Source organism: Pan troglodytes, chromosome 8 (genome assembly GCF_028858775.2).
Source record: "Pan troglodytes isolate AG18354 chromosome 8, NHGRI_mPanTro3-v2.0_pri, whole genome shotgun sequence".
Lineage (NCBI taxonomy): Eukaryota > Metazoa > Chordata > Mammalia > Primates > Hominidae > Pan > Pan troglodytes.
This window is the reverse complement of record NC_072406.2, coordinates 70,936,377-70,961,365: the sequence shown is the minus strand read 5'-3', so window position 1 is coordinate 70,961,365 and position 24,989 is coordinate 70,936,377. Positions and strand designations below refer to the sequence as shown.

Sequence of the window (24,989 nt, the reverse complement as noted above, 5' to 3'; positions counted from 1 at the left end):
TTTTGTCTATTCATTGTAAGGTTTTTTAAAGTTTGAGCCAACATTTTTAAATCTGGGAATTTCATAGAACAATTCAGATTTCTGGTTCTCTGGAAAACTTGGCAAATTTAGCACAGACCACTCACATTCCCACATGGCAATGCTTGGCTGGCACTGAGAAACAGCTGCCCCCTTGAGTCAGGGCCAGCAGGCTCTGAGCTGCTCCCAGTCCCTACTAAGTCTCTGACTGCGAGGTCAAAGGCCACTTGCCATCATCATCATGGCATTGTACTGCTCACTTGCCATTTATCATGGTGTTTGCTGTTTTTCCCAGAGCAATATTTCTCTACACTTATGTCTCTATTAAAAATTGAACAAAAGTTAAGCCCACACTGTCTTCACTAAGTCAAGGTACTGGTCTGGCCCTGAAGGCAGGTGAGCTCGTTACCTTAATCCTACAGCACCTGGCCCCGGCTGCTGCTTCTCTCATTTATCCCTGTCTCTGCTAATGTGTTTATTGTTTGCACCATTAACTTGGTTAGTTAAGTCTAAACCACTAGTAAAAAAGAAAAAATGTTATCTTTCTCAACTCCCTCTGCATCAGCCATGATGCCACCCCAAAAACATGCCCAGCAGGCTCCCCTTCTGAGTCCCTGCATTCACTGTTATCTCTTCCTCAGAATTTCCTGTCCCAGCCCCTTCTCATGCTCAGACTTCAGCTGCCATCTTGTCCAACTCCCCATCCTTTTCTACTCTCACACCAACCCAACCACAATTATTTTTTCCCACCTCACTGTGTTTATTTCCCTCCTAACCCTTATTGCAAGTGGAAATCCTCTTATTTTCTGAACTTACTTATTTACAACCTGTTTCTGCAAAACAGAAACTAAGTTCTCTGCCCTGTATACAGCAGGCCCCGGATTTAACTAGTTTCAGAATTTTCCTCTAAGTTACTTAAGACTCTCAAAGAGATAAGATAGAAAAATAAGGCTGCATGCAGTAGCTCATGCCTATAATCCCAGCACTTTGGGAGACTGAGGCAGGAGGATTGCTTGAGGCCAGGAATTTGAGACCAGCCTGGACAATATAATGAGACTCCGTCTCTACAAAAAATACAAAAATTAGCTGAGTGTGGTGACACATGCCTGTAGTCCCATCTCAGGAGGCTGGAGCAGGAGGATCACTTGAGCCCAGGAGTTCAAGGATGTAGTGAGCAATGATCATGCGACCACATTCCAGCCTGGGCTACAGATTGAGACACTGTTTCAAAAAAAAAAGAAGGAAAGGAAGAAAGGAAGAAAGGAAGGAAGGAAGGAAGGAAGGAAGGAAGGAAGGAAGGAAGGAAGAAAGAAAGAAAGAAAAGATCTTACTATAATGCTGCTATTGGTGGGGAGGCAGTAAGAAAACAATCTACATGCTTTTCTTTTTCTGAATTAAATAATGCAGTTGCTTAATCCAGTAAATGAAGTCAAGGGCCATATTATGATACTGTAATAGATAAGTTTCCCTTTTGACATATGTGTAGAAGACCTAACTTTCTGAAATCTTAAATCATTAGTAGAAGTGCCCAGAAATAACCCTGCATGTACACTTATTTTATTAAGCACCAACAGATGCCCCATGACAGAAAATAATATGCCAGAGAAAATATCCTAAAAGCAGCAGGTAACTGCCATCAAGTTGGGAAGACAGCTTTATACACACTCCCTCTAAGCCCCACTACAACTCCCTGTCTATACCGTGCAGAGAAGTGGGTTCACAAAGACCACTCTCAACCTACTCACATCAACACTGTGTTTAAGGGAAAGTGGGGTAAGCCCAAGCCTCCAATCCTTAATTCTAAAACTAGAGTTCTGTATACTGTACCACATGACCTCTAAAGTTCTATGAGCCACAGTAAATGCCAAACCTCTTAGAGAAAACAAACTGCCAGTAATTAGAACTTGACATCTGGAGCTGACCTCTCCTATATGATTAGAAAAAAAGAGACACTCTGGAACACCATTTGTGGCCAGCTAATGCCAACTCTTTGGATCATTCATGAAGCAGCTGGCCCCACACAGAGCTCTGGCCAGATGCCTTTGCAGACATCCTTTATTTGTTCATCATTGTGTGTAATCTAGCCATTATGAGCAGGGACTCCGGAGACAAATACCAGCTCTGCTGCTTTCTAGGGGTGCTGTGTTGAGCGAATTACTTAACTTCTATCAGTCTCAATTTCCTCCTCTGTAAAATCCTTTATCGTATCTATTTCTAAAGTTGTTGTGAGAACTTAAGAAAACCCAAAGCACATAGCATGGCACGTACTGAGTGATTGATATTAGCCCTTGTATTTATGATGATATTAATAACTTTTGGTCAGACAGGCACTGTCCTAGATACTAGGGATACAACAGCAAACAAGATGATTCCTACCTTGCAGGAGCTCAGAATCTAACAAGGGAGAAGACAAGCCAACCGCCATCATGGTACTGTATGCCATGTTTCAGAATGGGGCAGTGCAATATGAGCATGTACAGAGGGGATCCTAACCTGGTCGTGGGTAGTCAAGGAAAGCTACCTCAAGAAAATGCTTACTAATGCTGTGACCTAAAGGAGGAGAAAAAGTTGGCTCACTGGAGAAAAGGTGAAGAACGTGTCCCAGGCAGAGGAGGAGGGCATGTGGAAAGGTCTGGAAAAAGAAGAGAGGGCTGGTACCTGCAACACCCTGAGGGTGATTCAGTGCAGCCGAAGGGCTTCAAGGCTCACCCCACACATCCAGGACAGGTAATGTGTCTCTTGTCATCCCCACTGTCCTACGGCTGTGCACACTAACACCCTTCAAACTGACTTGAATTCATGACAGAAAGAGAAGCCACCAAGTACTTGTGCTTGACTGACACTCCCTACAAATAAATTCTGGCCAGTGCAGTGATTACACATAGGAAGGGGCCACACTTACTCACTTTCGGGAAGTCAAAATTTTCCTTAGGATGTGATCAATGAAGCTTTTAAAACCATCATCTACAATGACTCCAGGTCTATTCTTACAGCTTTGATATGGCACACTATTAATTTGTGACAGCCTCAGCCAGTGATGGGAGTAGTGGAGTGTGAAGCATTCTGTCATGGGGGTGGGAGGTGGGGGAGGAAGCACAAGGTCTCTACAGGGGGTGTGGGTGGAGTTTGGTCTAGGAACTTCAGTACTGGAGCTAGATTATTGCATCCGGGGGCTGACAAGCACATCTCCTGCAGGGGGTGTGGGTGGAGGTTGGTCCAGGAACCCCAGTGCTGGAGCTAGGTTACTGGATCTGGGGGCTGACAAGCACATCTCCTGCAAGTGGCATGGGGTGGAAGAAAGGGCACAAAGGCAGGAGATAGGGCAGTAAGCAAGTCAGAGGTTCTGTATCCACAAGCTATGCAAAAATATGTCCTAAATGTTCATCAAGGCAGGTAAATTAGGGAACTGGAAAAGGTAAGGCTAGGAAGATGTGGCTGAAATCAAAGAAGCTACAAAACCGCTGAGAAGAAAATGACTATTTGTTTCAGGGGAAATAAAAAACTCCACAGTGAGTTTCAACTAGTTGCTTTTTGGTCTCTAAAAAAATTTCATTATTGTCCCTATTTGCACCTTCACAAAACCAAAACTGAAAGAATAAACTACTGATTTTGAATTATTTTCTATAAACATTAAAGTAACATTTTCAAAAACATCATGGAAATAAAGAGATAATTTTATGAATGCTACAATGGACAGAGACACTGACACTTTTTCAAGAGGATATTGTATATTTCTCACAATCCAATTAATTCCCAAAAAATCTGACAAGAAAATCACTTCCAAGAAACATGTGATATGCTTAAGTGAGTCAATATGTTGTCCAAAATGTTTAGTTTGCTTTCAAGGAATAATTCAATTAAGCGGATCATTCTGGTCATTCCCCACCCAAAATATGACGCTGATGCCTCCCAGTTGTGTGAAATGTTACCTGAAAGTTGGGAAACATGTTTAAAATAATTAGTACTTCCTTATGGTAACAAAACTATAAATATCATGCTGTCAGTTAAATTAGAGAATGCCAAGTTATGCAAAGCCACAAAATCTCCACGAAGAAAATGATGTCGTCTCAGCGGGGCAGTGGGGGAAGCCCTAGAGTGAATTCCAGCCAGTTTCTTAAAATCTTACTATTGTCCCTGTTTTCACCACCACAAAACCAGAAGAAAGCTCAAAGAACAAACATCTGATGTTGAATCATTTTCTATGAACATTAAAACACACATTTAGTATTTTAAAACTCTTGTTCTAACTCATAATTCTGGATGCTGTATGATTTTGCTATTTCAGGTAAGTCAGTTTCAACTTCCGGACATCCTCATTGACAAAAGAAATCTCTTCTCAATTTTACCAATCTCTGTTAGGGTTCCTTAGCTGCTCTCTTATACTAGCAATCTTATATGTCATAAGAAAAGAAGAGGTTTTGGAGGAGTCCATCTAAAAATGTAATTATTTGAATATATAATTGTTTTAAATTTCTGTTGTTAGATTTACTGTGCTCATTTCTTATAGGGAACTAATAATTGAAGTGTAACTTCATTCTTATGGTAATATCAGATTTGATGAATAGCAAATATTCATAGTAAAAAAAGGGCTTGCCCAAAGAATATCAATTTTAAAATATATGAAACAATTAAAATTAAGATTGTTGATGTAAGAAAAATTTTTTTTATATTTCATCTGCAAAAGTTTTTTTTCATCATGAAAAATCTGATGAAGATAGCATGCTATAGATATGTAACAGCTTTGGAAGTTAAATAGTTATCTTAACTTTCCACTTTATATTTAAATTTTATAAATAGGAAGTAATGTTCCCTGATCCAAGACTTAAGTACTTCTTTTCCACATTAAAAAGGTACCAAATAAATATAAAATTGCATGTACCTGTTTTCTTTTCAGTTTCTGTGGGGCTTTGGCAGGTAGAGATAGGAAGGGAAGGTAATGTTTACAAAAGCTAGAATTACAAATTTTTTGTAATTAGAAGAAAGTCTGTAAGCTATTGAAAAAATTTCAGAGATTTACACTGAATCATTTAAGTAATTTCACTTTCTTGAAATAAACTGTTAAAGTTAGAATAAAATAAACAAGTAAAATCTAATCAAATTCTACAAGTAGTTTCATCCATGATAAAAATAATTTCCATTCATATTCTTCAATCCTCAAGTCATAATAGATTTATCTCATCTCCAACAAATTCCAGATTAGTATACCATGTGGAAAGAGAACATATCTACCAATGTTCACTAAACCATATATGTTGCAGGTTTGCAGCAATTACAGGATAATATCTTACAGATGAAGGAAACTTTTGCCAAGCCAGCAATATTCTACTAACATGCTTATTTCACCAAATTCTTCACTCCCGACGTTAAGTTAAAAATCCACAGGTAAGTAATCAGCATCTCAGATCACCCCAAGACAGGTCTATTTATACTAACTTTCCTAAAAATATTTATTCTTGGACCAGGAAAAGAACACTGAACTCTCTAACTCGACATTTATACTCTATTCAAAATTCATCATTCAAAATGGCTACCAGCTGGGAGCCATCTGCAGCCTGTTTCTCTAAAAGACCAACTAATTTGTGCTCTATTTTCCTTATATTAATAGAGAAATAAGGTCTGTCCCTCATGGAGGAGGCTGTTTAAAGTTATTTCATGGACTAATAATGGACTGGTAGTCTATTTGCTGCATTTTGCCATGAAGGGAGCTAAGTGAGAAAAGAGCCAACTAAGCGGAAATGGGAAAGTTGTGAACTTCTCACTCGAGGGGGCGTCTAAAAGCTGAGGATGTTTATTTTGCTGAGACATTAGAGGGTTCTGCTATATTTCATTGTAGTCCAAGAAAGGCCTACCAATGATTCAGTTATTCATCATCATCAGAACAATTCCTCATGTGCACCCAGTATTTACATACATTTTCCATTTATTCCTCACAATAATTTGTAAATCAGATACACTTACTGTATAGCTGTGAAAATTAGGATTCAAAAAGGTTATATGGCAGACAGATATGTGGCAAAGTCCAGCTAGAATCCAGGTCATGTGACTCCTTGTGGAGGAGGCTCTTTCTGCCTCCCTTGGCCTATGAAGGAAGTAGAAGGCACCACATACTTAAGGGGAGGTCACTCTGAAAGCTCCACCTCTCAGAATTCAGCCATAAATGCTGAAGTAACTGAGCAGCAGCAGAGTGGCTATTTCCAAACACTCCCTGCCTTATTAATGATGAAATGACCCAGAGATAGCCCCCAAATGGTTCCCAAACTAGGTTAGTGTCCCCACCACCACCCCCAAACACATATGGGAAATATGGGAAGCATTGTGGTTGTTAACAGCGATTAGGAGGTTTTAATGGAATGCCGTCAAGTGGCCATGGCTATACGTGCTAAACTCTGAACAGAGGACAGGACAAATCCACTCAAAATGTCAATACAGATAGTCCACGCTTTACAAAGTTCCACTACGCATGAATTTCAGTTACCATAGCTTGGTTGAAAACCCACCAATCCCTCAACAACACAGGTTTACATTTCCATTACCATGATACACAAACTGTGAGTTGTTGCATCAAATACAAATTTCACTGCCAGCTCTTCAGTCCATAAATAACAGGTCTCATCTGGATCAGTGACCAATCACATTTCTCTTCTGAAGTTTGTTGGTGACTGCTCACGACATGTCTGTTGTCAGTTCTGCACAGATGGCAAAGCAAGTAGTCATGATGACTCCTTGTCTCCCAGTCATAAAACCACGTGGCATTTTACAAAAATGGGTAAATCAAAAGGGGAAACTGACCAACAAAGGTGAAAGTGCAGCAAGGAAACAAAAAATGACAATGCTGGAAATGAAATCTGAATCAGAAGTCAATGAGAACAGGAGAAGGAGATGATTGTGGGAATGCTAACATTGCTGATTATTTGAGTGACTCCAGATGCTCAGCCATAGGAACTTAGTGAAGATACATTTATTGATATGAGCAAGGAAGGGGCTGTGACAAAAAAGATGGAGATATGACCTAAAACCATAAAAACCCTAGAAGAAAACCTAGCCAGTACCATTCAGGACATAGGCATGGTCAAGGACTTCATGTCTAAAACACCAAAAGCAATGGCAACAAAAGCCAAAATTGACAAATGGGATCTAATTAAACTAAAGAGCTTCTGCACAGCAAAAGAAACTACCATCAGAGTGAACAGGCAACCTACAGAATGGGAGAAAATTTTTGCAACCTACTCATCTGACAAATGGCTGATATCTAGAATCTACAGTGAACTCAAACATATTTACAAGAAAAAAACAAACAACCCCATCAAAAAGTGGGCAAAGGATATGAACAGACACTTCTCAAAAGACATGTATGCAGCCAACAGACACATGAAAAAATGCGCATCATCACTGGCCATCAGAGAAATGCAAATCAAAACCACAATGAGATACCATCTCACATCAGTTAGAATGGCAATCATTAAGAAGTCAGGAAACAACAGGTGCTGGAGAGGATGTGGAGAAATAGGAACACTTTTACACTGTTGGTGGGACTGTAAACTAGTTCAATCATTGTGGAAGTCAGTGTGGTGATTCCTCAAGGATCTAGAACTAGAAATACCATTTGACCCAGCCATCCCATTACTGGGTATATACCCAAAGGATTATAAATCATGCTGCTATAAAGACACATGCACATGTATGTTTATAGCGGCACTATTCACAATAGCAAAGACTTGGAACCAACGCAAATGTCCAACAACGACAGACTGGATTAAGAAAATGTGGCACATATACACCATGGAATACTATGCAGCCATAAAAATGATGAGTTCACGTCCTTTGTAGGGACATGGATGAAACTGGAAACCATCATTCTCAGCAAACTATCGCAAGGACAAAAAACCAAACACCGCATGTTCTCACTCATAGGTGGGAATTGAACAATGAGAACACATGGATACAGGAAGGGGAACATCACACTTCGGGAATGTTGTGGGGTGGGCAGAGGGGGGAGGGATAGCATTAGGAGATACACCTAATGCTAAATGATGAGTTAATGGGTGCAGCACACCAATAGGGCACATGTATACATATGTAACAAACCTGCACGTTGTGCACATGTACCCTAAAACTTAAAGTATAATAATAATAAAATTTTTTAAAAAATCAAAAAAAAAAAAAGATGGAGATATCCCTGAGGAAGTGATGCCACAAAAAACTTCACATTAAAGAAATTCTAGAAGATTTTTCACAACTTTGAAAGCACACAGGATGAAACACTGGAAGCTGATCCAGACTCCTGAGTATGACAATTCCCTAAGGCTTACAAAAGATGCTCTCGCCTTATTGTAAATTATACAACAAAAAGAAAGCACTATTCGAACTTAACAAGTTTTTACAAAGAAATAATACGTGTTAATTTTCAGTGTTTCCAACATTTAAACAGAGTGTACTGAATAAATATTAGTTTTACTTTTTGCATTTTCCTATACATTTATGACTGACAATAAAACAGACTAAATATTTTGACAAAAAATTTTAAAGGCTGTAGATCAATTAATGTTCCCATTGACTGATGAAAGTGTTTTGCACAGTTTCAACTTGCGTAGTCATTTTGATGTCCCCATAGGCCATGCAAAGTGAAGACTACCTTTCATGCTTCACTAAGAATTAGTAAAAGTTTCAAACTGGTCCACACTATAGGCAGGCTTAGCTAATTTATCTCAAAAGTTTAGAGAACTCCTACTTATCAATGAAAACCTAGTTCAAATGTGCCTTCCACTAAGAAAACTCCTCCAAAACTCTCCCAATCAGAGGTCACCTGTCTCTCTCTCTTTCTCTCTCTCATACTCAGTATATTGTGGCAACATTATAGTGCTCATTTCTTTAACAATATCACCAACAAGCTGGGCTCCTGGTGGCCAACAACCGTATCTCATTCATTTTTAAACCCTTAGAATCTAGCACATAGGATCTCAATAAGTATCATTAGAGTAAATTTAATGCTATAGTGATAAAGGAGATAACATGAAGAGAACAGAAGAGGCAACAATTATGTAAGGCTTTCCAATTACATGTCACGTGGACTGCTTACCAGAGTAGGTGAAACTAAGTGAATACTAAGTGAATATTTATTAGATGAAAGTAAGTCCTAAATCACTGGCAGGATTCTCCCAGGAAATATGTGCATGATAATGGAGAAAAAAACCCTCCAACCAAAATGCCTGCAGTAGTGGGGTGAGTGCAGTGAGTGAGAGGCAAACCGAGCCAAGTGTGGGCTGTGGAAAATGGGATGCCTCAGTTCTGTTGTTTCCATTCCAACCTTCTGCTAACACAGGCTCAGAGTGGCCACATCCACCCATTTTAAAAGAGCAGCCAGAAATCTAGAGTTTTGTGTTAAATTTCCTGATTTCTAAAAGTTGGCACCTATTTTCCTTATGCAAAAACCACTTTGTGGGCCAAAGCAAGCATGGGTCCCACTTTTTGACCTCTGCTCCAAACCAAAGACAATTTTCGTGGTGTGTGGGTGGGTTATTTATTACAGCCTATAATGTTAGTGAAGAACAGGTCTTGGGGTTCCTCTGGGACATAAAAATATGTTTCTAAAAGCTACTTCATTCTCCAAGGAATAATTTCTTCAGAAATATTAGCCAGATCTTCTATCAGATCTCATGGGTAACTACAAAGAGATTTATTAAACTTGAACTATCAAGGTACAACTTGTATATAACTTGAATACAACAGTGTATAATTTGGACAACACAAATAATTCCTAGAGATCTACTGTAAAGCACACTGCCTGGAGATAACAACACTGTACTGTATACTTAATTAGCTAAGAGGGTAGATATTATATGAAGTGTTTTTCTCAGGAAAAAAACAATAATAAAGAGGACAGGAGGAAACTTTCAGAGAGGGTGGATAGCTTCTGGTGATGGTCTCTTGGATATATACTTATTTCCAAACTCATCAAGTTGTATACATTAAATATGTACACCTTCTTATGTCGATTATCCTCAATAAAGTCTTTTTAAAAAATGAAACTAAACAAACTTGGGGGAGAAACGGAAATAGTACTGATTTAACAAAGTATCAAGCTACCAAACCTTGAATGCAATTTTCTAGTCTCCAATTTTTCATAAGACTAGTTACTCCAGTTACTATAGATTCATACATGCTTTTTTAGGGAATACATTTTACTACTCAACTCAGTTCATCTTCTTAAAGCAAATGACCCTACTTAGCTTAGTAGGTCCTGATGGCATCTATGCTGATGAGTAATAAGAGATCAGCACAATAACTGAGATCTATAATGGCAACACTGAGATATCAAAAAGAGAGAAACTTTTATGTAGGCTCTACTGGGTGAGCAGGCAAGGAGGTAAGGATTAGGTTTGAGAAAGGTGCTTCCAGACAAAGAGTAAATATTGAAAGGAGGTATGTATTCATTGTGCTCCTGTAACAATTCCAAATGCCAGTGGATGAACAGAACAAAAGTTCATTTCTCCCCCATGTTAAATGGCCTACAAGGGTCAACAAGAGGCTCAGCTCCACACAGGCTCCACACAGTCACTCAGGGACTCAAACTAACAGAGATCCTCCCATTTTATAGCTGCCCATCTGGAATCCATGGTCCCTTCAGTCTCCTCATGGGAGAAAAACAGGAAGAATTCTGCATGGATCTTTTACTGCCATGGCCTGTAAGAAAAATGTATCTCTTTCACAGCCCATTGTCCATCATGAGACACATGCCCACGCAACTGAAAGGTGGCTGGGAAATGCGGAAAGCAATTAGAATATTTGGTGGGCACAACTGCCTCTGCCAGAAAAGTGTAGGGGTGTGGGGAGGGATTAAGGAAGGGGGTGTGTGTATGTATGTATTTTATTCATATTCCACTGTATGACAGCCCAGAGTTTACTTAACTCTCATCTTTTAATGCTGTATATATTCCTTAAAGAAGAGACAAAAGTAAACAATATGTTTATGGTGAAACATACACACTACATAAAAAGGTCAGAATAATTTTGATTACTTCTTATCCCATACAGGTCCTTTCCCTGAATTATATCAAATTTGTAATGCATCAAGTTGAAATACTGGTAAAAAACACCTAATGAGCTCTAAAACTGAAAAGTGTCATATGCTTCAGCCACCCAAACCTTATCCATCTGACCAATTTCGGCGAAGTCAAATCAAATGGTAAAAGGGAGAATTAGCTGGTAAATGAGGAAAGTGTCAGTACTCAGCTTACACCACCGTGGACTGTTCCACTAACTTCTGTCCTCAGCACCTTGGGAATCAGTGGACTGAATGTTTGCTCTGCTTTGCTTGTACAAAACTGGCCAGGTCTGTACTACTACAAACTTTCAGAGTAACACATTCACAGAAAGAGTTTGAAAACACTGAAGAATTCAAGAACACTGTCTCTTGCTTTTTTCCTTTAAAACACGTATTGCTCCTTTCAGAATCCAGACTCATAAATGTAACCTCTGAAGCAAGTTGCAACCTTGTTATGCCACCAGCTCCTTGACATGTTTAAACTGCACTCAATCTTCTGTGCACAAGTGAACATTTAAGTTGTCTACCCAGAATCCTGGAATCAACCTGATTATCTAAAAGGGATGCCACTCCCATTCCCACAGGTTGGTTTAACAATAGGCACGGGATCCAATCTGGGCCACAGACAAGGGAGAAGAGGTCTCATGGAAGCTTTTGAGAATGAAGCTTTCTGGCTTTGTAAGAGAATTACTAAGTTCTCTCTTTCTCTTACTACATGTGAACAAAGGCACAGGTAGCCCTGATGCCACAGGCTCCACCCATGAGCCATAAGGAGTACCAACCATCAGTGTGAAAGACAGAGTCAGAAAACACCTGGATCCTGGATCCTAGATCCTAGATGATATCGCAGAAAGGTTCTTGATCATTAGCATCAAAAACCTTTCTTTCTTTCTTTCTTAATACATGTTTTCTTGTTTTTTGTTGTTGTTGTTGTTATCATACTTTAAGTTCTGGGATACATGTGCAGAATGTGCAGGTTTGTTACACAGGTATACATGTGCCATGGTAGTTTGCTGCACCCATCAACCCGACATCTACATTAGGTATTTCTCCTAATGCTATCCCTCTCCTAGCCCCCCACTCCCCAACAGGCCCCAGTGTGTGATGTTCTCCTCCCTGTGCCCATATGTTCTCATTGTTCAGCTCCCACTTATGAGTGAGAATGTGTGGTGGTTGGTTTTATGTTCCTGTGTAGTTTCCTGGGAATGATGGTTTCCAGCTTCATCCATGTCCCTGCAAAGGACATGAACTCATTATTTTTTATGGCTGCATAGTATTACATGGTGCATATATGCCATATTTTCTTTATCCAGTCAATCATTGATGGGCATTTCGGGTGGTTCCAAGTCTTTGCTATTGTAAATAGTGCTGCAATAAACATACGTGTGCATGTGTCTTTATAGCAAAATGATTTATAATCCTTTGGGTATATACCCAGTAATGAGATTGCCGGTGAGAGGTGAAGCCGGCTGGGCTTCTGGGTCAGGGGGGGACTTGGAGAAATTTTCTGTCTAGCTGAAAGATTCTAAACGCACCAATCAGTGCTGTTTGTCTAGCTAAAGGTTTGTAAACGCACCAATCAGCACTCTGTAAAAACGTACCAATCAGTGCTCTGTGTCTAGCTAAAGGTTTGTAAATGCACCAATCAGCACTCTGTAAAACAGACCAATGAGCGCTCTGTGAAATGGACCAATCAGCAGGACGTGGCGGCACCAAATAAGGGAATTAAAGCTGGCCACCCGAGCCAGCAGCGGCAACCCACTTGGGTCCCCTTCCACACCGTGGAAGCTTTGTTCCTTCACTCTTCATAATAAATCTTGCTGCTGCTCACTCTTTGGGTCCGCGCTAACTTTAAGAGCTGTAACACTCATTGTAAAGGTCTGCAGCTTCACTCGTGAAGTCGGCAAGACCACGAACCCACCGGGAGGAACAAACAACTACGTATGCACCACCTTTAAGAGCTGTAACACTCGAGGGAGGTTCCAAGATGGCCAAATAGGAACAACTCCAGTCCACAGCTCCCAGCGTGAGCGACAGAAGATGGGTAATTTCTGCATTTCCAACTGAGGTACTGGGTTCATCTCACTGGGGCTTGTCAGACAGTGGGTGCAGCCCACGGACCAGAGTGGGGCACTGCCTCACCCAGGAAGCGCAAAGGATCAGGGAATTCCCTTTCCTAGCAAAGGGAAGCTGTGACAGAATAGTACCTGGAAAATCAGGACACTCCCACCCTAATACTGCGCTTTTCCAACCGTCTTAGCAAATGGCACACCAAGAGATTATATCCCGTGCAAGGCTTGGAAGATCCCATGCCCACAGAGCCTCACTCACTGCTAGCACAGCAGTCTGAGCTCGAACTGCAAGGTGGCAGCGAGGCTGGGGAAGGGGTGTCTACCATTGCTGAGGCTTGAGTACATAAACAAAGTGGCCAGGAAGCTCAAACTGGGTGGAGCCCACCTCAGCTCAAGGAGGCCTGCCTCCCTCTGTAGACTCCACCTCTGGGGGCAGGGCATAGCTGAACAAAAGGCAGCAGAAACTTCTGCAGACTTAAACGTCCCTGTCTGACAGCTTTGAAGACAGTAGTGGTTCTCCCAGCATGGAGTTTCAGATCTGAGAACTGACAGACTGCCTCAAGTGGGTCCCTGATCCCTGAGTAGCCTAACTGGGAGACGCCTCCCAGTAGAGGCCGACTGACATGTCATACAGCCGGGTGCCCCTCTGAGACAAAACTTCCAGAAGAAGGATCAGGCAGCAACATTTGCTGTTCAGCAATATTTGCTGTTCTGCAGCCTCCGCTGGTGATACCCAGGCAAACAGGGTCTGGAGTGGATCTCCGGCAAAATCCAACAGACCTGCAGCTGAGGGTCCTGACTGTAAGAAAGAAAACTAACAAACAGAAAGGACATCCATACCAAAACCCCATCTGTACATCACCATCATCAAAGACCAGAGGTAGATAAAACCACAAAGATGGGGAGAAACCCAAGCAGAAAAGCTGAAAATTCTAAAAATCAGAGCGCCTCTTCTCCAAAAAGAACGCGCCTCCTCGCCAGCAATGGAACAAAGCTAGATGGACAATGACTTTGACGAGTTGAAAGAAGAAGGCTTCAGACGATCGGTAATAACAAACTTCTCCGAGCTAAAGAAGGATGTTCGAACCCATCGCAAAGAAGCTGAAAACCTTGAAAAAAGATTAGACGAATGGCTAACTAGAATAAACAGTGTAGAGAAGACCTTAAATAACCTTATGAAACTGAAAACCATGGCACAAGAACTACATGACGCATGAACAAGCTTCAGTAGCCGATTTGATCAAGTGTAAGAAAGGGTATAAGTGATTGAAGATCAAATGAATGAAATGAAGTGAGAAGAGAAGTTTAGAGAAAAAAGAGTAAAAAGACATGATGAACAAAGCCTCCAAGAAATACAGGACTATGTGAAAAGACCAAATCTACGTTTGACTGGTGTACCTGAAAGTGATGGGGAGAATGGAACCAAATTGGAAAACATTCTTCAGGATATTATCCAGGGAAACTTCCCCAAACTAGCAAGGCAGGCCAACATTCAAATTCAGGAAATACAGAGAATGCCACAAAGATACTCCTCGAGAAGAGCAATTCCAAGACACATAATTGTCAGATTCACCAAAGTTGAAATGAAGGAAAAAATGTTAAGGTCAGCCAGAGAGAAAGGTCGGGTTACCCACAAAGGGAATCCCATCAGACTAACAGCAGATCTCTTGGCAGAAACTCTACAAGTCAGAATAGAGTGGGGTCCAATATTCAACATTCTTAAAGAAAAGAATTTTCAACCCAGAATTTCATATCCAGCCAAAATAAGCTTCATAAGTGAAGGAGAAATAAAATCCTTTACAGACAAACAAATGCTGAGAGATTTTGTCACCACCAGGCCTGCCTTACAAGAGCTCCTGAAGGAAGCACTAACCAAGGAAAGGAACAACTGGTACCAGCCACTGCAGAAACGTGCCAAATTGTAAAGACCATTGATGCTAGGAAGAAACTGCATCAACTAATGAACAAAAGTACCAGCTAACATCATAATGATAGGATCAAAATCACACATAACAATACTAACCTTAAATGTAAATGTGCTAAATGCTCCAATTAAAAGACACAGACTGGCAAACTGGATACACTCAAGAGCCATTAGTGTGCTGTATTCAGGAGACCCATCTCATGTGCAGAGACACACATAGGCTCAAAATAAAGGGATGGAGGGATATCTACCAAGCAAATGGAAAACAAAAAAAGCAGGGGTTGCAATCTTAGTCTATGATAAAACAGACTTCAAGCCAACAGAGATCAAGAGAGACAAAGAAGGCCATTACATAATGGAAAAGGGATCAATTCAACAAGAAGAGCTAACTCTCCTAAATACATATGCACCCAATACAGGAGCACCCAGATTCATAAAGCAAGCCCTTAGAGACCTACAAAGAGACTTAGACTCCCACAAAATAATAATGGAAGATTTTAACACCTCACTGTCAACATTAGACACAACAACGAGACAAAAAGTTAACAAGGATATTCAGGAATTGAACTCAACTCTGCACCAAGCGGACCTAATAGACATCTACAGAGCTCTCCACCCCCAATCAACAGAATATACATTCTTCTCAGCACATCACACTTATTCCAAAACTGACCACACAGTTGGAAGTAAAGCACTCCTCAGCAAATGTAAAAGAACAGAAATTATAACAAACTGTCTCTCAGACCACAGTGCAATCAAACTAGAACTCAGGATTAAGAAACTCACTCAAACCCCCTCAACTACATAGAAACTGAACAACCTGCTCCTGAATGAAAACTGGGTACATAACAAAATGAAGGCAGAAATAAAGATGTTCTTTGAAACCAATGAGAACAAAGACACAACATACCAGAGTCTCTGGGACACATTTAAAGCAGTGTGTAGAGGGAAATTTATAGCACTAAATGCCCACAAGAGAAAGCAGGAAAGATCTGAAATGGACACCCTAACATCACAATTAAAAGAACTAGAGAAGCAAGAACAAACACATTCAAAAGCTAGCAGAAGGCAAGAAATAACCAAGATCAGAGCAGAACTGAAGGAGATAAGAGACACAAAAAAACCCTTCAAAAAGTCAATGAATTCAGGAGCTGGTTTTTTGAAAACATGAACAAAACGGATAGACCACTAGGCAAGACTAATAAAGAAGAGAGAAGAATCAAATAGATGCAATAAAAAATGATAAAGGGGATATCACCACTGATCCCACAGAAATACAAACTACCATCAGAGAATACTATAAACACCTCTATGCAAATAAACTAGAAAATCTAGAAGAAATGGATAAATTCCTTGACACATACACCCTCCCAAGACTAAACCAGGAAGAAGTTGAATCTCTGAATAGACTAATAACAGGCTCTGAAATTGAGGCAATAATTAATAGCCTACCAACCAAAAAAAGTCCAAGACTAGATGGATTCACAGCCGATTTCTACCAGAGGTACAAAGAGGAGCTGGTACCATTCCTTCTAAAACTATTCCAATCAAAAGAAAAAGAGGGAATCCTCCTTAACTCATTTTATGAGGCCAGCATCATCCTGATACCAAAGCCTGGCAGAGACACAACAAAAAAAAGAGAATTTTAGACCAATATCCCTGATGACTTCGATGCAAAAATCCTCAATAAAATACTGGCAAACCGAATCCAGCAGCACATCAAAAAGATTATCCACCATGATCAAGTAGGCTTCATCCCTGGGATGCAAGGCTGGTTCAACATACGCAAACCAATAAACATAATCCATCATATAAACAAAACCGAAGAGAAAAACCATACGATTATCTCAACAGATGCAGAAAAGGCCTTCGACGAAATTCAACAGCGCTTCATGCTAAAAACTCTCAATAAACTAGGTATTGATGGAACGTATCTCAAAATAATAAGAGCTATTTATGACAAATCCACAGCCAATATCATACTGAATGGGCAAAAACTGGAAGTATTCCTTTTGAAAACTGGCACAAGACAGGGATGCCCTCTCTCACCACTCCTATTCAACAAAGTGTTGGAAGTTCTGGCCAGGGCAATCAGGCAGGAGAAAGAAATAAAGGGTATTCAATTAGGAAAAGAGGAAATCAAATTGTCCCTGTTTGCAGATGACATGATTGTATATTTAGAAAACCATATCGTCTCATCCCAAAAGCTCCTTAAGCTGATAAGCAACTTCGGCAAATCTCAGGATACAAAATCTGTGTGCAAAATCACAAGCATTCCTATACACCAATAACAGACAGACAGACAGACAGCCAAATCATGAGTCAACTCCTATTCACAATTGCTTCAAAGAGAATAAAATACCTAGGAATCCAACTTAAAAGTTTGTGAAGGACCTCTTCAAGGAGAATTACAAACCACTGCTCAACGAAATAAAAGAGGACACAAACAAATGGAAGAACATTCCATGCTCATGGATAGGAAGAATCAATATTGTGAAAAATGGCCATACTGCCCAAGATAATTTATAGATTCAATGCCATCCCCATCAAGCTACCAATGACTTTTTTCACAGAATTGCAAAACTACTTTAAAGTTCATATGGATCCAAAAAAGAGCCCGCATTGCCAAGACAATCCTAAGCAAAAAGAACAAAGCTGGACGCATCACACTACCTGACTTCAAACTATGTTACAAGGCTATGGTAACCAAAACAGCATGGTACTGGTACCAAAACAGAGATATAGACCAATGGAACAGAACAGAACCCTCAGAAATAATACCACACATCTACAACCATCTGATCTTTGACAAAGCTGACAAATACAAGAAATGGGGAAAGGATTCCCTATTTAATAAATGGTGCTGGGAAAACTGGCTAGCCATATGTAGAAAGCTGAAACTGGATCCCTTCCTTACACCTTACACAAAAATTAATTCAAGATGGATTAAAGACTTAATTGTTAGATCTAAAACCATAAAAACCCTAGAAGAAAACCTAGGCAATACCATTCAGGACATAGGCATGGGCAAGGACTTCATGACTAAAACACCAAAGCAATGGCAACAAAAGCCAAAATTGACAAATGGGATCTAATTAAACTAAATATCTTCTGCACACAGCAAAAGAAACTACCATCAGAGTGAACAGGCAACCTACAGAATGGGAGAAAATTTTTACAATCTACCTATCTGACAAAGGGCTAATATCCAGAATCTACAAAGAACTTCAACAAATTTACAAGAAAAAATCAAACAACCCCATCAAAAAGTGGGCGAAGGATATGAACAGACACTTCTCAAAAGAAGACATTTATGCAGACACATGAAACAGACACATGACACATGAAAAAATGCTCATCATCACTGGCCATCAGAGAAATGCAAATCAAAACCACAATGAGATACCATCTCACACCAGTTAGAATGGCAATCATTAAAAAGTCAGGAAACAACAGGTGCTGGAGAGGATGTGGAGAAACAGGAACACTTTTACACTGCTGGTGAATGTAAACTAGTTCAACCATTGTGGAAGACAGTGTGGCGATTCCTCAAGGATCTAGAACTAGAAATACCATTTGACCCAGCCATCCCATTACTAGGTATATACCCAAAGGAATATAAATCATGCTGCTATCAAGATACATGCACATGTATGTCTATTGTGGCACTATTCACAATAGCAAAGACTTGGAACCAACCCAAATGTTCATCAATGATAGACTGGATTAAGAAAATGTGGCACATATACACCATGGAATACTATGCAGCCATAAAAAAGAATGAGTTCATGTCCTTTGTAGGGACATGGATGAAGCTGGAAACCATCATTCTGAGCAAACTATCACCAGGACAGAAAACCAACCATTGCATGTTCTCACTCACAGGTGGGAACTGAACAATGAGAACACTTGGACACAGGGTGAGGAACATCACACACCAGGGCCTGTCATGGGGTGGGGGGAGGGAGGGAGGGATAGCACTAGGAGAAATATCTAATGTAAATGATGAGTTAACGGGTGCAGCACACCAATATGCCACATGTATACATATGTGACAAACCTGCATGTTGTGCACATGTACCCTAGAACTTAAAGTATAATTAAAAAAAAAAAGAGAGAGAGAGAGAGAGCTGTAACACTCACTGTGAAGGTCTGCGGCTTCACTCCTGAAGTCAGCAAGACCACAAAACCACCAGAAGGAAGAAACTCTGGACACCTCTGAACATCTGAAGGAACAAACTCTGGATACACCATCTTTAAGAACTGAAACACTCACCGCAAGGGTCCATGGCTTCGTTCTTGGAGTCAGTGAGACCAAGAACCCACCGGAAGGAACCAATTCTGGGCACACTGAGTCAAATGGTATTTCTGGTTCTAGATCCTTGAGGAATCCCCACAGTGTCTTCCACAATGGCTGAACTAATTTACACTCCCACCAACTGTATAGAACCATTCCTATTTCTCCACATCCTCTCCAGCATCTGCTGTTTCCTGACTTTTTAATGATCACCATTCTAACTGGAGATGGTATCTCATTGTGGTTTTTATTTGCATTTCTTTAATGACCAGTGATGATGAGCTTTTTTCATATGTCTGTTGGCCATATAAATGTCTTCTTTTGAAAGTGTCTGTTCATATCCTTCACCCACTTTTTGATGGAGTTATTTTCTTATTAGTCTAAGTTCCTTGTAGATTCTGTATATTAGGCCTTTGTCAGATGGATAGATTGCAGAAATTTTCTCCCATTCTGTAGGTTGCCTGTTCACTCTGACGACAGTTGCTTTTGCTAGGCAGAAGCTCTTTAATTAGATCCCACTTGTCAATTTTGGCTTTTGTTGCCATTGCTTTTGGTGTTTTAGTCATGAAGTCTTTGCCCATACCACTGTCCTGAATGGTATTGCCTAGGTTTTCTTCTAGGCGTTCTATGGCTTTAGGTCTTACATTTAAATCCTTAATCCATCTTGAGTTAATTTTTGCATAAGGTGTAAGGAAGGGGTCCAGTTTCAATTTTCTGCATATGGCTAGCCAGTTTTCCCAACACCATTTATTAAATAGGGAATCCTTTCACCATTGCTTGTTTTTGTCAGGTTTGTCAAAGATCAGATGGTTGTAGACATGTGGACCTATTTCTGAGGCCTCTGTTCTGTTCCATTGGTCTATATATCTGTTTTGGTATGAGTACTATGCTGTTTTGGTTACTGTAGCCTTGTAGTATAGTTTGAAGTCAGCTAGCATGACGCTCCAGCTTTGTTCTTTTTGCTTAGAATTGTCTTGGCTATACAGGCTCTGTTTGGTTCCACATGAAATTTAAAGTAGATTTTTCTAATTCTGTGAAGAAAGTCAATGGTAGCTTGATGGGAATATCATTGAATCTATAAATTACTTTGGACAGTATGGCCATTTTCATGATATTGATTCTTCCTATCCATGAGCATGGAATGTTTTTCCGTTTGTTTGTGTCCTCTCTTATTTCCTTGTGCAGTGGTTTGTAGTTATCCTTGAAAAGGTCCTTCACATTCCTTGTAAGTTGTATTCCTAGGTATTTTATTCTTTTTGTAGCAATTGTGAATGGGAGTTCACTTATGATTTGGCTGTCTGTTATTGGCGTATAGGAATGCTTGTGATTTTTGCACATTTTGTATCCTGAGACCTTGCTGAAGCTGCTTATCAGCTTAAGGAGTTTTTGGGCTGAGATGACGGGGTTTTCCAAATATACAAACATATACAGGCATGTCATCTGCAAACAGAAATAATGTGACTTCCTCTCTTCCTATTTGAATGCCTGTTATTTCTTTCTCTTGCCTGAGTGCCCTGGCCAGAACTTCCAATACACAGGAATGGTGACGAAGGGCATCCTTGTCTTGTGCTGGTTTTCAAAGGGAATACTTTGAAATGCCCATTCAGTATGATATTGGCTGTGGGTTTGTCATAAATAGCTCATTATTTTGAGATACGTTCCATCTATACCTAGTTTATTGAGTGTTTTTAGCATGAAGGGGTGTTGAATTTTATTGAAGGCCTTTTCTACATCTATTGAGGTAATCATGTGGTTTTTGTCATTGGTTCTGTTTATATGATGAATTATGTTTATTGATTTGCATATGTTGAACCTGCCTTGCACATCCCAGGGATAAAGCCAACATGATCACGGTGGATAAGCTTTTTAATGTGCTGCTGGATCCGGTTTGCCAGTATTTTATTGAGGATTTTTGCATTGATGTTCATCAGGGGTACCGGCCTGAAATTTTCTTTATTTATTGTCTCTCTGCCAGGTTTTGGCATCAGGATGATGCTGACCTCATAAAATGAGTTAGAGAGGAGTCTCTCTTTTTCCATTGTTTGGAATAGTTTCAGAAGGAATGGTACCAGCTCCTCTTTGTACCTCTGGTACAATTCGGCTGTGAATCCATCTGGTCCTGGGCTTTTTTTGGTTGGTAAGCTATTAATTACTGCCTCAATTTCAGAACTCGTTATTGGTCTATTTAGGGATTCGATTTCTTCCTGGTTTAGTCTTTGGAGGGTGTATGTGTCCAGGAATTTATCCATTTCTTCTAGATAACCTAGTTTATTTGCATAGAGGTGCTTATAGTATTTTCTGATGGTAGTTTGTATTTCTGTGCAATCAGTAGTGAGATCCCCTTTATCTTTTTTGTCTATTTGATTCTTCTCTCTTGTCTTATTTATTAGTCTGGCTAGCAGTCTATCTATTTTGTTGATCTTTTCAAAAAACCAGCTCCTGGATTCATTGATTTTTTTGAAGGGTTTTTAGTGTCTCTATCTCCTTCAGTTCTGCTCTGATCTTAGCTATTTCTTGTCTTCTGCTAGATTTTGAATTTGTTTATTCTTGCTTCTCTAGTTCTTTTAATTGTGATGTTAGGGTGTCAATTTTAGATCTTTCCTGCTTCCTCCTGTGAGAATTTAGTGCCATAAATTTCACTCTAAACACTGCTCTAGCTGTGTCCCAGAGATTCTGGTACATTGTGTCTTCGTTCACATTGGTTTCAAAGAACTTATTTATTTCTGCCTAATTTTGTTATTTACCCAGTAGTCATTCAGGAACAGGTTGTTCAGTTTCCATGTATTTGTGCAGTTTTGAGTGAGATTCTTAATCCTAAGTTCTAGTTTGATTGCACTGTGGTCTGAGAGACTGATTGTTATGATTTCCATTCTTTTACATTTGCTGAGGAGTGTTTTACTTCCAATTATGTGGTCAGTTTTAGAATAAGTGTGATGTGCTGCTGAGAAGAATGCATATTCTGTTGATTTGCAGTGGAGAGTTCTGTAGATGTCTATTAGGTCTCCTTGGTCCAGAGCTGAGTTCAAGTCCTGAATATCCTTGTTAATTTTCTATCTCGTTGATCTGTCTAATACTGACAGTGGGGTGTTAAAATCCCCACTATTATTGTGTGGGAATCTAAGTTCTTTGTAGGTCTTGAAGAACTTGCTTTATGAATCTGGGTGCTCCTGTATTGGGTGCATACATATTTAGGACAGTTAGCTCCTCTTTTTGCACCCTTTGTCATTTTGTAATGTCCTTGTCTTTTTTGGTCTTTGTTGGTTTAAAGTCTGTTTTATCAGAGACTAGGATTGCAACCCCTGCTTTTTTTTGCTTTCCATTTGCTTGATAAAACTTCCTCCATCCCTTTATTTTGAGCCTATGTGTGTCTCTGCACGTGAGACAGGTCTCCTGAATACAGCACACTGATGGGTCTTGAGTCTTTATCCAATTTGCCAGTCTGTGCCTTTTAATTGGGGCATTTAGCCCATTTACATTTAAGGTTAATATTGTTATGTGTGAATTTGACCCTGTCATTATGACGCTATTTTGCCCGTTATTTTGCCTGTTAGTTGATGCAGTTTCTTCCTAGCATCGATGGTGTTTATAATTTGGTATGTTTTTGCAGTGGCTGGTCCCGTTTTTTCCTTTCCATATTTAGTGCTTCCTTCAGGAGCTCTTGTAAGACAGGCCTGATGGTGACAATATCCCTCAGCAGTTGCTTGTCTGTAAAGGATTTTATTTCTCCCTCACTTATGAAGCTTAGTTTGGCTGGATACGAAATTCTGGGTTGAAAATTATTTTAAGAATGTTGAATATTGGCCTCCACTCTTTCTGGTTTGTAGGATTTCAGCAGAGAGATTCGCTGTTAGCCTGATAGGCTTCTCTTTGTGGGTAACCCAACCTTTTTCTGGCTGCCCTTAAGATTTTTTTCCTTCATTTCAACCTTGGTGAATATGACAATTATGTGTCTTGGGGTTGCTCTTCTCTAGGAGTAACTTTGTGGTGTTCTCTGTATTTCCTGAATTTGAATGTTGGCCTATCTTGCTAGGTTGGGAAACTTCTCCTGGAGAACAGCCTGAAGTGTGTTTTCCAACTTGGTTCCATTCTCCCCATCAATTTCAGGTACACCAATCAAACGTAGGTTTGGTCTTTTCACATAGTCCCATATATCTTGGAGGCTTTCTTCATTCCTTTTTATTCTTTTTTCTCTAATCTTATCTTCACACTTCATTAAGCTGATCTTCCATCTCCGATATCCTTTCTTCCAACTGATCAATTCGGTTCTTGATACTTGTATATGCTTCGCGAAGTTCTTGTGCTGTGTTCTTCAGCTGCATCAGGTCATTTATGTTCTTCTCTAAACTGATTATTTTAGTTAGCAGTTCCTGTAACCTTTAACAAGGTTCTTAGCTTCCTTTGCATTGGGTTAGAACATGCTCCTTTAGCTTGGAGGAGTCTGTTATTACCTACCTTCTGAAGCCTACTTCTGTCAATTCATCAAACTCATTCTCTGTTCAGTTTTGTTCCCTTGCTGGCAAGGAGTTGTGTTCCTTTGGAGGAGAAGGGGCATTCTGGTTTTTGGAATTTTCAGCCTTTTTGCACTGCTTTTTCCTCATCTTCAGGGATTTATCTACCTTTGGTCTTTGATGCTGGTGACCTTCAGATGGGGTTTTTGTGTGGTTTTCCATTTTGTTGACGTTGAGGCTACTGCTTTCTATTTGTTAGTTTTCCTTCTAATAGTCAGGCCCCTCTTCTGCAGGCCTGCTGGTGTTTGCTGGAGGTCCACTGCAGACCCTGTTTGCCTCGATATCACCAGCGGAGGCTGCAGAACAGCAAAAATTACTGCCTGCTCCTTCCTCTGGAAGCTTTTTCCCAGAGGGACACCCGCCAGATGCCAGCCAGAGCTCTCCTGTATGAGTTTTCTGTCGACCCCTGTAGGGAGGTGTCTCCCAGTCAGGAGGCACGGGGGGGTCAGAGACCCACTTGAGGAGGTAGTCTGCCCCTTAGCAGAGCTTGAACGCCGTGCTGGGAGATCCGCTGCTCTCTTCAGAGCCAGCAGGCAGGAACATTTAAGCCTGCTGATGCTGTACCCACAGCCACCCCTTTCCCCAGGTGCTCTGTCCCAGGGAGATGAGAGTTTTAGCTATAAGCCCCTGACTGGGGCTGTTGCCTTTCAGAGATTCCCTGCCCAGAGAGGAGGAATCTAGAGAGGAATCTGGCTACAGAAGCTTTGCGTAAGCCTCACTAATGGCGGATGCCCTTCCCCCTACCAAGCTCGAGCATCCCAGATTGACTTGAGAATGCTGTGCTGCCAGCAAGAATTTCAAGCCAGTAGATCTTAGCTTGTTGGGCTCCATCGGGGTGGGATCTGCTGAGCAAGACCACTTGGCATCCTGGCTTCAGCCCCCCTTCCAGGGTAGTGAACAGTTCTGTCTCACTGGAGTTCCAGGTGCCACCAGGGTATGAAAAAACATTCCTGCAGCTAGTTCGGTGTCTGCCCAAACAGTCACCCAGTTTTGTGCTTGAAACCCAGGGCCCTGGTGGTGTAGGCACCCTAGGGAATCTCCTGGTCTGCGGGTTGTGAAGACAGTGGGAAAAATGTAGTATCTGGGCCAGATAGCACCATCCCTCACTCATAGCTTCCCTTGGCTAGGG

The 24,989-nt window shown here is 40.5% G+C and overlaps 1 protein-coding gene across 17 annotated transcripts in view; it reads right to left on the bottom strand.

Moving 5' to 3' along the window:
* BICC1 (BicC family RNA binding protein 1) overlaps positions 1-24,989 on the bottom strand; it is a 315,686-nt gene that overhangs the window by 130,238 nt on the left and 160,459 nt on the right. For 2 of the 17 annotated variants that reach the window (XM_063781804.1, XM_063781802.1), the window contains exon 1: positions 1,941-2,048. The exons of 5 other annotated variants lie outside the window; for them this stretch is intronic. The gene's annotated coding sequence lies outside the window, so the exon portion shown is untranslated. Of the gene's footprint in view, positions 1-1,888; positions 2,063-24,989 lie in introns of those variants that run through there. 10 more of the 17 variants (XM_063781805.1, XM_063781801.1, XM_063781800.1 and 7 more) reach the window with 9 other exon arrangements.